The sequence below is a fragment of the Mauremys mutica genome, unplaced genomic scaffold (genome assembly GCF_020497125.1).
Source record: "Mauremys mutica isolate MM-2020 ecotype Southern unplaced genomic scaffold, ASM2049712v1 Super-Scaffold_100095, whole genome shotgun sequence".
NCBI classification, from domain to species: Eukaryota; Metazoa; Chordata; order Testudines; family Geoemydidae; genus Mauremys; species Mauremys mutica.
The window spans coordinates 951,366-965,659 of record NW_025423264.1 but is presented as its reverse complement, the minus strand read 5'-3'; the positions used below and the strand labels follow the sequence as shown (position 1 = coordinate 965,659).

General features: G+C 47.8%; 1 non-coding gene across 1 annotated transcript; it reads left to right on the top strand.

The window, feature by feature from the left end:
• Positions 1-10,788: 10,788 nt before the first annotated feature.
• On the top strand, positions 10,789-10,924 carry LOC123358699. The gene has a single exon (XR_006575769.1). It is a non-coding gene; the product is annotated as a U4 spliceosomal RNA (small nuclear RNA).
• Positions 10,925-14,294: the final 3,370 nt, after the last annotated feature.

Genomic DNA, 14,294 nt, shown 5'->3' with positions numbered 1-14,294 from the left:
ATTTGTGCAGCCCCAAGTACCAAACACACTGTGGCAGAGACTAAGCAGGGTCTGCCATGTGGAAGCACTGTGCTAATTTATTTTTAAGCTTTTATCTTTCAGGCTCTAAAACCAAAACATCAGGAGAGCTGGTACCAGCTGAAGAGTTATAAAATACCATGGTTATAGTGTCGCGACAAAGTCTATGTTCAGTGTTCTGTGTTGCATGTTCTCTGTTGCATGTTCTGTGTCTGTCTCTAGTGGTGTCCTGTGCTAGCATTGGGTCCAAAAAAAAAAAAAATACTACACTAGACAGAGCAAATGTCTTTTCCTCTCTCTACTTCCCCCATGTCCATCCAACTTATCAATCACCACTTGTGTCCAAAAGACTTTGGTCCCCAGTGCATCAGGTTTATTTTTTGTTAGGTTTTCCACACTTTTCTCTATACACTCTGGTTCTACTTCCCCAAGTCCTAAAGGGTAGTTCTTGGGTCCCCATAACCTGTAAGACCTTGGCCCATAATTGCAGGGCCCCATCTTTCAGGTCCCCAAAAACCTCTTAAGTACAACTGTTAAAAATAGGAAATTCTGCAATATTTTAGCAAATAAATGTTAGTTTAAGTCCAAATCAGCTTAATCTTGCATGACAACTGTGGTCCTCCTACAAAATCTTATTTCTTGTATGTGCTTAAGAACCTCAGAAACTTTTATTGTTTGATGGCTATTGCAGCATCAAACTTGGACCTCATCTTATGTGTCAATGTACCCAATTATTGTAATGGTTATGGTTTTATTGTACTCCCAATTATTATAACTATAATTGTTTGAATTTGTGTTTAGGTTATATCTGGTCTTTAGTCAATTGTAATGGTTTTAGTTATATTCACCTGGTTATAATTGTTTGGTTTGTTTACAATAGATCACCTGTGCCCTACCATAACAACAACTACTGTAATGATCATAGATCAAGGGGCAGAGTGTTAGCAGTCCCCAGTAGATAAATGTAAATGCAATGTCAGTACCTTCTTTTAAACAGGTTACATAGAAAGTGACACTAACGAGTATATGTATATCGTAGTGTCAAAAGGGGGATTATGTAGGGATATTAAAGAAGGTTTATATTAAACATGGTTTATATGAAAAATGATTTATTAATTTATTGTTAATTAATACTTTATAACTTAAGGTTTATGTTAGAAGTAAATTTGTGATGATTTATTGATTTATTCTTAATTGATACTTTATAACTTAAGGTTTATGTTAGAAGTAAATTTGTGATTCCCAACATTTAGCCTCTAACTTGCAAGCCACCAGCTGTGTCTGTGTGAACCCTGCTCAAAAAGATACTTGGTATAAAACTTGTTAAGCTCAAAGAAATACTTTGTATAAAACTTGTTAAACATTAATTATCTCTAAGTAAGCCAAAACAGTAGCTGTTATAGTGTATAGATAGAGACCCCCACCCTCTGTAAGTTTTCATCTCACTTTATCTTTGCTTGTTAAAAGACAGGGAGTCTCACATAAATTGGTAACACCCCAAAAGGTAAAAAGACAGTGAAATAAATGTGATTAAGATAGAGAATGTATGTGAATGAATGCCTAGTTTAAACAATGAATAAATGGTTAGGGAGTCACCAGCCTAAAGAATTCAGTGTTGGCTAACAACATGAAGCCAGCCACCTGCTGATTGATTTAGCAACAGCAAAATAAAGCAACTCTCATGAACTGACATAGGGAAAAATCCCTATAAAACTGGACTCTAAAGAATAAGGACTTTGAGTCTATGGTTCTGCTGCCAGCCTCCAAGAGCATCAGATGCATCTGACACAGACTCGGCTCCATCCTCATGACCAAGATACCTGGCCAGTAACTTGGCATGAGCAACATCTAGGCTGGTAACTATAACATCTATACAGAACCTGAATGAATGATTGTGTGAATGAATATATGTGCGTGTGCAGGTTATACAGGAACCTTTACCTTTCATACCTTAAAGGACCCCCGTTTTGGCATGACGCAGCAATTACCCCTTAACTTTTGCTATTTGCTCTCACCAACCCTGCTGCCAGATGTGCTTACAGTATTTACGGACGGAAGTCCACACCGTGGGGTTCTCTCTTGGCGTGACCCATCTACTACCCACTGGTGTTCTCTGTTTACCCTACCCCAAAGCTCCGCCCAGCGTGCTGAGCTGGCTGCAGTAATTTTAGCCTTTAATCGTTTTTCTATGCAACCGTTTAATATTATCACTGACAGTTTATATGTAGCCAATGTTGTTTCAAATATTAGTGGTAGCTATGTATCACCAGCGCTAGATAAAAATTTGCTAGCTTTGTTTTTAGCATTGCAACATCTCATTCATTCCCGTACCGATCAGTTTTTTATTGCTCATATTCGAAGCCACCAACCTTTCCCTGGCATGTTGACAGAAGGCAATGCCCAGGCGGATGCCCAACTCAGGGCATTCCCTTGTACTCCTATAGAAAGTCATGCCCTACATCATAAAAATGCCAAGGCATTGGCTAAACAATTTCAGATCCCTCTCTCTGATGCTCGAGGTATTGTTCAACAATGTCCTCAATGTACCCTTAACCCACAGGGTCCTCCCATAGGGGTAAATCCCCGTGGTCTCGGAGCCAATCAACTTTGGCAGATGGATGTCACCCTTTTTCCCCCCTTCTCCCCTTGGAAATACCTGCACGTTGTCGTCGACACATTTTCTGGTTACACTTGGGTAACTGCCCAAAAAGGGAAGGCTACCAAACATGTTTGTAATCACTTGATTCACAGTTTTGCGGTAATGGGCAGCCCCACTGAGTTAAAAACCGACAATGGTCCTGCTTACTGTTCCTCCGCCATGGCCGCATTTTGTGCCCGGTGGGGCATTCTCCACAAATTCGGCATTCCTTATAATTCCCGGGGTCAGGCCATTGTTGAGCGGGCTAACCGCACCCTAAAGGAGGCCCTTACTAAACAAAAACAAAAAGGAGGAGTGCCCCTATCCTTGCCAGATAAGGAAGAATGGCTGGCTCGTGTCTTGTTTACTCTGAATCATTTAAATTTAACTTTGTTTAATAATCAGTTTTTATCTAGGGCCCAGCGCCATTATAGACAGACCGAGCCCCTTCCGGCGCCGAAGGTGATATATCGCAAGTTGCCAGGACCAGAGTGGAGCCTGCCTGTGCCACTCATCACCTGGGGCCGGGGTTACGCAGCAGTGTCAACTGAAACCGGCCCTGTGTGGGTTCCCGCTCGCTTTGTGAAGCCGTGGAGAGATGGCCTGGCATCAGGGGCTAAAGAATCCCATTCCGGACTTCAGTCTAACCCTGATGGATAGGGTGGACAACATTGACAAGGCCCGAAAGCGTGGCACACCTAACACTGCCATAACTTGGGGGCAGGTCAAAGCTTTATCACGGCAGGCTGAACATGTATTAGAGCAAACTAAGGCGGATAAGACTACAGAAAACTACTTTCTTGCACTAATAGCCAGCTTAAATGCTAATTCTCTTTGCTGGGTTATGTATATTTGGGTGACCGTTCTGTGTTTGCCGCAAGGTGTTGCAACCCCTCTCCCTTCCACCAATGTGTGGGAGACATTTATTCTGCCATGGGGTATTGCAAAATCGAGCGGTTATAGATTATTTACTTATGCTGCATCATTATGGATGTGAAAAGGTTAATGATATGTGTTGCTTTAATATTTCAAGATAATTAAAAATTTAACAGATCAAATCAGATACAATCCAGACCCCTTCTCGGGATGGTGGGATTGGCTCTCCTCATGGCTTCCTAACACTGGGTGGTTGCATCAACTTGTCACCTTTGGGGGACTCACTGTACTGTTACTCGTGCTGTTTTGCTGCGGCATCCAGTGTATCCCTTCACTTGTTTCTCTCTTCATTAAGGGCTGTCCATGGACTAGCCCGGAGCCCCCCCGAAAGTATTAGTCATAGTTAACAAAACAAAATAGAGGGAGATGTAGGTACAGTGTAGGTACAGATGTTGGCAAACCACGCTGTCCCTCCACTGAACCATGTTATTAGCACAGTATATTATGCACTTTCTGCTATGCTAGCCTAGTCACACAAGACAATGGCCCGGTGATGGGAACCAGCCTTAACCAATCAGAATGAAGTAAACAGGTGTATCAATCATATAGTAATAAGTAACCTGTGTGATGTCAATCATGTAATACTGAGTAACAGGTCTGTAAGAAAGAGAATAAAAACGGCGGTCTGGGACTATCCAGGGACGCCTCACTGCAACACTGTCTCTGTTTCCCGTTACTACAGAAGGACATGATAAAAGGAGAGTCATTCGCTAAGCTTTATCTCTCTCTTCCACCTCCACCTACAGCCATCACCACACCAAGCAACTGAGGAGCTGATCAAAGGGGAGACCCCGGCTGAAAAGCAACCAGCCAGCCTGTGGTGAGAAGCATCTAAGTTTGTAAGGGCACTGAAAGGGTTAAGATCAGCTCAGAATGCATTTTACTTTTATTTCACATAAACAGCCAGGAGTCTGGTGGCACCATAAGGACTAAGAGATTTATTTGGGCATAAGTGTCTGTGGGTCAAAAACCCACTTCCCCAGATGCATGGAGTGAAAATTGCAGATACAGGCATAAATATATATTGGAACATGACATGAAGGGACCTTACAAGGGGAGAACCAGTGTTGAAGGCCAATTCAGTCAGGGTGGATGTGGTCCACTGCCAATAATTGATGGGGAGGTGTCAATACCAAAAGAGGGAAAATTGCTTTTGTAGTGAGCCAGCCACTCCCAGTCCCTATTCAAGCTCAAATTAATGGTGTTAAGTTTGCAAATAAATTGTAACTCTGCAATTTCTCTTTGAAGTCTGTTTTTGAAGTTTTTTGAAAGACTACTTTTAAATGTTAATGAATGTGAATGTGTTAGTGAATGTGTAAATGGATTATTGCTTGTGCAAGTCCCATACATAGGTGGCAGGTTTGTATAATTTTTGGTGGGGCCCAAAATGGTGGTGCCCCCCCGCTCCCGCCCTGTAAGCCGATATAAAATGAAGCTACAACGCGTCAGTGCCACAAGATTACAAGGGTCAATTAAAAGTGGAAAGTCAGAAGCAGCACTTGCCTACTTCAATATACATTTTACCATCACTGTATAAAAATGGTTCCTAATTGTCGATGCAATCTGATTAATTTAAGAGCACATTACAATTAAATATTTCAATTCTCAGTCATTTTAAGACTTTGCCACACACTAGTTTGTCTGTACACCAGTTTCAGACAATCCTTTATAGCAATTTTACTCCAGGTCCTATGTGAAACCAATCAATCACTTCCTCCTCTCACCCGCAAAGTGGCTTCATCTGCTTTAAAAGTCACAAAGCAGCAGCCACAAGTCTGCAGGTCTTAGGGATATTGTCCTGGTCAACTCAGTCAAAATTAATTACAACCTAGATGGGATTATGGTGAGGGGGCACGGCACGGCCCCCTCCCCTCCCCCTCCTGAAGTGCTACAGCACCAGTAGCTTGCACTGCTGTTATGCTGTAGCCCTTAGGCGGCGGCAGCAGCAGCAGCAAGGGAGAGAGACACGCGCAGCACGCTCTTTACGTTCAGGCAGGGAAACTCCGGGCAGGGCCGGCTCTAGGTTTTTTGCTGCCCCAAGCAAAAAAAAATTTGGCTGCCCCCATTCCCAGCCCTGGTCTCCCCCCGTACCCTCCTGCTGCCCCAGTCCTGGGCTCTCCCCCCACCCCCACACACCCCCTGCCACCCCAGCGCTGGGCTTCCCCCTTTCCTCCCCACCAGTGCCCTCCCCCCACCCCGCTGCTGCCCCAGCCCTGGGCTCCCCCTCACCAGTGCCCCCCCACACACCTCCTGCCGCCCCAGCCCTGGGTCACTGGTAACTCACTCCCAGGGCAGGTCGTTCAGCCGGAATTTTGGATGTGCACAAAACACAGACAGGACTGGTTCCCATATGCTTACAGAGCTGCAGTAAAGTGGAACAATTTTCAGCTTGTGTGATTGGAGGATATCTGGATGCATATTATAAGACTGTCCTCCATAAATGAGGAAAAGTTGAGGAGCCTTTATTATTCTTTTGTTCCACTCTTTCTTTCTATGGGGAATTTGCCAATGCAATCTCACTGTCTTCCTTTTAAACAAACAAAAAGGCAATGGCTGTTGAAAATAGCAATTCCAGTCCTGATAAGCATTTCTTGCTCAATTTTATCCTACTTTTTCTACAGCAAGTTACAGTGGATCAGTATATTTGATTTGGGAGAAATGCAGTAACAGCTGCCCAAACTGAGCTTGAGCACTCCTGAATTTTGAGGTGTTCAAATCCGGAAGGCAGGTGCTGGGGGTGGGAGAGGGCTGTGGGCTCCATGGGGGAGCATGGCAGCAACTGTCTGGAGCTGCATGGAGCCAGACACGCTGGTCTGAGTGGCACAGTAAGCGGTTTGGGGGTTGGAGAAGGGGTAGGGAGTTCCGGGGGGCACTCAAGGGACAAGGAGCAGGGGAGGTTGGATGGGGCAGAGGTTCGGAGGGGCAGTCAGGGGACAGGCAGCAATTGGATAGGCATGGGAGTCCAGGAGGTTTATCAGGGGACAGGTAGGGGGTGGGGTCCTGGGGGGAAGTTGGGTGGGGTCTCAGGAGGGGGCAGTTGGGGACAAGGAGAAGGGAGGCTTAGATAGGGGCTGGGGTCCCAAGGGGCAGTTAGGGGCAGGGGTCTCGGGAGGGGGTAATCGGGGGACAAGGACCAGTGGTGCTTAGATAGGGGGTGGGGGCCCTGGGGGGCAGTTGGGGCAGGGGTCTGTGGAGGGGGCAATCAGCGGCCAGGGGCTGGGATTCAAAGGGCTCTGGGCTCCCTGCCCCTGTGGGCAGCGCAGAGCCCTCTGATTCCCGGCTGCGGCTGGGATTTAAAGGGCTCTGGGCTCCCCGCGGCTGCCGGCAGCTCAGAGCCCTCTGACTCCCGGCCGCGGCTGAGATTTAAAAGGCTCTGGGCTCCCCGCGGCTGCAGGCAGTGCAGAGCCCTCTTACTCCCGGCCACAGCTGAAATTTCAAGGGCTCTGGGCTCCCCGCGGCTGCAGGCAGCCCAGAGCCCTCTGACTCCTGGCTGCGGCTGAGATTTAAAGGGCTCTGGGCTCCCCGCGGCTGCAGGCAGGGGCAGCTCTAGGATTTGAGCCGGCACGTCGCGGGGGGCGCTTTGGCGGTCGCCGGTCCACGGCTCCGGTGGACCTCCCGCAGGCACGCGCGTGGAGCCGCGGTCTCAGCGGACCTTCCCCAGGCATGCCTGCGGGAGGTCCACTGGGGCCACCTGCCGCCCTCCCGCAGGACGCCACACCAAGCATGCACTTGGTGCACTGGGGTCTGGAGCCAGCCCTGGATGGCCACAATGGGTTGGGGCTCTAGAACTTGCTACCCTGATGGTTGGGATTCTTGCTGCTTCACCTGGTGCCCACAAGTTTGGCCTTGGGGCTTCCTGCCACACTTTTCCTGGGGCCCACATGGCGCTTGAAGAAAGGAGGGTCAGGGCCGGGATTGATAGTCAGGGCTTGGCAGGAGGGAAGAAGATTCCCAGGCTGGAGCCCCACACACCTTCCCTCCTCCTCTGGGCACCTAGAGCAGAGGCGGCCCAGCTCTGTCTGCTGGACACCTCGGCAGAGTAGGTGAGTTCATGTAAATACAGTCTGGTCCCAAAGCCTCCCCCAACCCTGGCTCGTCACTAGCTGTCAGGGGAGAGTCATTCACACCTCGCTTCCAAATCATCATTTGAAATTCTGAGCTTGGCCAACATTGCCGAAGCCAATGCAACGACATTGTCAGCAAACACAACAGCTGGGTGAGGAATCCTGGCTTTGTCCAGACTTTTCAAACCTATTAAACTTTCTCAGGTACAAGTATTTTTCATACGTTGGATCTGCTTTTAAAGTGTGTGTTAACGTTTCAATTTCCATTCAGATTTGCAACCAATGACAACATTGGCAGCGCAGCATGTAACTACTTGACCTTTGGGGGCGGGGTGTTGGGGAAATTCGGGGAAGGGGATGCACAGCCCCCTGGCTGGGGGGCATATAGGGAATGCCCGGTTTCACTGAATTGAGACTCCTACTGCAGCACCTCAGTAGGTTACATCAGAGAGGAGCTGCAGTGTCTAGGCAGTGGGATGCCTGTGCCTTTAAGAGCCCAGCCCTGGGAAGCCCATGCTGAGAGGTGCTGCCTGTGGGAGGGGAAATAGAAAAGCCCCTCTGCTCCCCCCCCCCCATGTTTGCAAACACTGGAGTCTCAGCCCCCCGGGGTAACTGTTACCCCTCTGCCCCTGCCTGTGCCGGGGTTTAACCCTCTGGCAGCGCCTCCCCCTGGGCTGAACTCCGGTTCCTTCCCCCCTCCCTGACTTTGCCCTTCAGCCCCTCTCCTAACTCTGCCTCCAGCTGCTTGACCCCCCAACCAGTCAATTTCCACCCCCTGCTCAGACCCTGGCCACCCCCCTCCTCTGATTTGCCCCTTTTTAATCCCTGTAAAAGGTAGGGGGGGCTGGGTCCCATTCTGGGTCCCCTGCCTGCCCAATGCTCAAAGCGCCCCCCCCCCACGATCTTGCGGATGTTTGCCGAGTGCTGCAGGGTCACCTGCAGGGGGAGAGAGACGCGGTTAGGAAGTGATGCAGCCAAGGGTACCTCACCCAACACAGAGATGCAGCCACCTCTGGGGTGGGTTGCACAAGTCAGCAAATGAATTTGGAACAGGAAATGCACTGAAAGGAGCAAGGCAGCTGCAGGAGGTGGAGAAAACCAGAAAAAGCAGGAGCCCTGGATCCCAGCCCTGCCCCTCCCCCTCTCTACCCCCTAACCCCCACTCCCCTCCCACATTTGAGGGGAGAACCCAGGAGTCCTGGTCCCCAGCCTGGCCCACCCCCATATCTTGATATGGCTCCATCCACAGCTGCCCCCCCCAATTGCAGGGCAGCGCCACGGGGCACACCAGGGCCTGCCTGTTTGCACAGAATGGGCGATGCCAGTGACCCAGGGTGGGGAGTGATGATGCTAAGGGAGAAGCAGGCAGCAGACACCCCCACGACAGAGAAAGAAGTGCTAGGGGGTGCCGTGCTGCAAGGAGTGAGGGGGGTTGGCAGGGAATGGGAGGATCTCCCCTCACAGCGGGTGCATCTGTCTCCCCCGCAATTCCTCCCCAGCCCTACCCCGGCCCAGGCTAACCCCGGCCCAGCTACCAGGGTTACATTTGGCCTGGATTCCCCAGCTGCTGGGGGAGGGGCATGGGGCTGGGGAGCATGAGCCTCTATTCCCCCTTCCCCCGACACAGCTGCATGGGAACTGACCAAAGGAGCCTGCAGCACTGCTGCCTAGAGGAAACTGAGGCACCAGCCAGTGACAGACACATCATGGCTCTCCTCATCCGCATCCTCTTTTCCATATACAACCCGGGGTGGGTGGGGGGAAACTCAGGGCAGTTGCATAGTTAACCTGTGGAACTCCTTGCCAGAGGATGTTGTGAAGGCCAAGAGTATAACAGCGTTCAAAAGAGAACTAGATAAATTAACAGAGGACAGGTCCATCAAGGGCTATTAGCCAGGGTGGGCAGGGATGGTGCCTGTAGCCTCTGTTTGCCAGAAGCTGGGAATGGGCGGCAGGGGATGGATCACTTGATGATTCCCTGCTCTGCTCATTTCCTCTGGGGCCCCTGGCACTGGCCGCTGGCAGAAGACAGGAGGATACTGGGCGAGATGGACTTTGCGTCTGACCCAGTCTGGCCGTTCTTATGTCTCCCTTGGCGCAGCAGTGACACCCAGTGGGCAATCAAAGTAATGCACAGAAGGTGTTTCCCTTGATACAGCAGTGACACCCAGTGGCCAGGTGGCGTAATGCACAGCGTGTGTCTGCCTTCTAGGAGCAGTGACACCCAGGGACAGGTCACGGTAATGCACAGAGTGTGTTTCCCATGGAGCAGCAGTGACACCCAGTGACCAGCAGGTGGCATCAGACTCTTCTCGTTTGGTGGGGGACTGAGATGGGCTAGACAAAAAAAATTGGGGGGCAGGCTCCACCCTTTATGGGAGCAATACAACCTTTATTAAAATAAAATAGTAAACAGGGTTTACTTTAATAATCTAAATCTGTCCAAATTTTAATACTATGAGCTCAGATCAAGTGTGAGTAGTCTCTTGGTCTATCCAAGGACGTGATCAAGTGTCTTGATGTTTTTGGTCTTTTGGCCTCGAGATGAAAACCTTGTCTGAGTCTTTGGAACCTTGAGATAAAAATATTATTTAAATCCAAAGTTCTTAAAGATCCCATCAACAATGAAAACCTAAATGAAAAATTGAAACAAAAAACAATGCTTAATTTAAAACCCAAACATTAAGAAAAACTTTGTTTTTAAAAATAAAAACTAACAAATGCCATAAATTAATAATTTCAACATTTTATCAAAAAGGTGTGCTACAGCAGGATGAGAAAATAAAATAAAATAAATAAGCCTGACCACTAAAACCTCCTATAAAGGAATCACATCCTTGAATACTGGCCAAATCTGTATAAAATATGCAGAACTATGTCAAAACTGGTGTTGCAGGTCAGCCATTCGAATCCAGAAAATGTCAATTAAAAGCTCCATTCCAATTAAAAAAACAAAACAACCCAATAAACCCAAAGAGTCACAGCCTGAAACAAACCTACACAGAAGCAAAATTAAACCTGTGCCAACATTGGAACAAACTATGTAAATTTCTAATTCTAACTTCTTGTTTCTCCCAGGAGGAAAGTGTTTTGCATCTCAGTAACCAGGCTGTCACTGCAGCTTTCCTTTCACTAAATAAGAAGTGGCAATATCATAGCCAATGAGGTTAATCCGAGGCGTGATTATTGCTAGTTGAAAACTTTCCCCAATGCCCTCAGTTTTCTTTATGAGAAATTAAAATTGTATCTTTGCACTAATATCCCAAATGTGCAAGTCCATCCCCTCAGAGCAGCCCCACACCCTGAGCCCAGGGGAGACTCCCAACTGGTTTGTGCATTTGTAACCCTAGGGCCTGAAGCTGATGAGAGAAAGGGAAGTGAGTGATCTTGGAGATTTCCGATACCACCTGCTGGGAGCAGAGGGAATTGACTGAGCAACGTCCTGGCTAATTTTCACCTTGTTCTCTGCCAGCAGGCTCCACTGGAGAGCTCGGGAGTGACTTGACCATGGCAGCACCCTATGTACATTTTGGAGCCATTGGGGTGAAATGTGAGTACTTTTGGGGTTGGGACCCACATGAGAAGGGATGTGCACAAACTGGAGAGAGTCCAGCAGAGGGCAATAAAAATGATTAGGGGACTGGGGCACATGACTTAAGAGGACCTACAGGCCATATCCTGTATGTTAACCTAAGGCAAAGTTAGCATCTCTATAGTGTGACCTTTTACTCAGAAAGGAAAATTGACCTTTATCTTGTTAATTACAGAGAGAAATACCCACGCCTGTCTAAGACCTTTACCTAGACCAATCGACAATGGAGAATGGCATAAGGGGGTTTTCAGTGTTGTACCCACAGAATTAACATGTACACCACAAGGGAACTTATGTGCATATGTACATGTCATCAACACGCACAAACATACTAGCCTATGAAGTAAGCGTACCCTAACGTTTTGTGGGTAAGGAATGAAATTTGGGCATAGGAGGAAGGATTTCCGGCACTTGTGCCCTATAAAAGAGGTAACCCACCTCGCTAGAGCACGTCGCTCTATCATTCTGACTTACTTCCTCCACTCTCTCTCTATCTACTATCAGTAGGCTGTACTTGTTCTTAAACTTTAAGTTTCAAAGTAACTCGGCTAAGCTTGATTTCCCTAAGTTTTTATTCTTTGTTTATTAGGATTTGATTTTAAGTTTAACTTATTCAAGTAAACCCAAAGTAACATTAGCTTTTTCTAAACACTGCATCTTTCACTCAAGAATTGAGAAACCTGAACTGCAAGGCTGGTCCTGTGTCTCTTACCACCAGGTTATCAAGGAAGGGTGTGAGTATATTAACCAAAACTTTGTTGCATATAATGCCATATGTATCTTTTGAATAGCAGTAATGCAACTGTAACTTTATAACTCAATTAAATTAAATAAAATCTAAGCTAATAAATTAAATTTTCATCATATTTTCCAAATTAATATTATTAGTATACCCTAAATCAGGCTACATGGGACAGAGAGTTGGAGTGCAGGGGGATGAGAGCACTGGCTCTGGGGGTGCAGGCTTTGGGGTGGGGTTGGAATGAGAGGTTCAGGGTGCAGTAGAGGGCTCAATGTTAGGGCAGAGAATTGGGCTGTGAGGGCTCTGGAACAAGGCCAGGAAAAAGAGAATTGAGGCATGCAGGGCCGTCCTTAGGATTTATGGTGCCCTAGGCGAGATTATGAAACTGGTGCCCCTGTGCCTGATCTGCTCTTAGCAACACAAATATAAGCATACAGTATTGGAAAACTCGCCACATTCACGTTATTAAAACCAGTTTAACTTAATTAAGCACACTGTAATGCTGATGCACTGGCACTAAAGAAGTAGCACTATAGAAAAAATTCTGATTTGACAGAATGATGCAAATAGTATAATTTTTTTAATTTTGTCAAAATTTTATTGGAAATTTATATGAAGAGGTATTGAAACAAAGATTTGTTTTTAATTAAAAGCAATCTTTCTGGCTTTTTTGGCTGCAAAATCAGTTTAATAAGCTGGGTCTCCAAACAGTGGGAAAATATAACCCTAGTTTTACTGCTAGGTAAAGGACAAAGTGACCAAAATGAAGTCAGCACAGAATCATCTCATCTAGATTAAGGAAGCACAGAAATGTTACAGAAGTCCTAGTGTGCCTTATTTTTGTTTGGAAAGACATTAGCAATAGCAGCACATTCATATGATAAAATACATGATAAATCACTGCCTCTAAAGTTCCATCAAAAACTGACATTTTCACAGCTCTAGCATGATCTGCTGTACAGATTCTTCAAAGGAAGTGTCCCTGGCCTTTTTAACTCATATTAACTATGTAATTACTTTATGAAAGTTGGAGAAAACATTGTGAAAATGTAAAACATTGGCTGCCCAACTTCTGGGCTGGCAAAGGCTATACTGACTCACAGGATAAAAAAAAAAGCAGGAGAATCTTAGTACAACATATGGTCAGTCTATACCAGGGGTCGGCAACCTTTCAGAAGTGGTGTGCCAAGTTCACTGTAATTTAAGGTTTCTCATGCCAGTAATACATTTTAACATTTGTAGAAGGTCTCTCTCTATCTCTATATTATATAAATAAACTATTGTTATTATCTGAGGTCCTGGCCACCAGTCCTGCTCAGGCCACTGCCAGCTGAGTAAATGAAACCCCAGACCAGCAGTGGGCTGAGCGGGACTGGTGGCTGGAACCCTAGACAAGGATCCCAGGCCCTGCTCAGTAGAGTGAGATTGTTAGTCACAGAACAGTGGGTGGGTTTATGCAAATTCTGGACTCTGGGACCGGGGGGGATCCCGGCTCCTGTTCCTTTGCAAGGCGTGTGCGTTTGCTCTGGGTTTTAGTCTGCTAATACAGCGGGGGAGAGGGGGGCGATTGAGCCAGACGCACTTGCCTGCTGCAGACACGGATCCAAGGCTGAACCTCGTCCCCCACAAGCTTGAAAGCTTAACTGAAAACGGTTTAAGAAGTGCTCCCGTCTCCGGCACTCAGCTACCCAGCTCCCAATGGGGTCTAAACCCCAAATAGATCCCTTTTACCCTGTAGAAGCTGTAAAATCCTGTGACCAGGGCAGCTGCCTAGCAGCCTGCGCATCTGCCTGCCAGCACGAGAGCACGTAAGGCACTAATCTGGATAGTGGCGGCTAGGTGGCAGGGGGAGGGTGTGAAGAACCAGCAGAGTGGCGCAGCGGGAGCGTGCTGGGCCCATAACCCAGAGGTCGATGATCAAAACCATCCTCTGCTACGCATGCGCTTGTTTCTTTTCCCTCTGGGCCTTCAAGCGAGCCGGTGACCAGCAGAGCACCAAGAGCCTAGGCCATGAGGCAAGAGGTGGCTGAGGCGAAGCGGCCTGCCAGGGAGCTCCCCGGCACCTCTGGCTGCCTGGGCTGAAGACAAGAGGCAGGCCTAGGCGTGGTGAGGGCCTCCTGTCCTGGAATGAGGCTGCAGTGCTTCCTGGTCCCCTTTTCCCACCACCCCGGCAGGCGGCTGCTGCGGGAGAACACGAGGGAGGCTCTGGGGGCGCTAGGCAGCGCTGTGTGTGTGGCTGTCAGGGGAAAGAGCCGAAGCTCCCGAATCGACCTGCCATTGACTCGCGTGGCTCTGCGCGGCAGT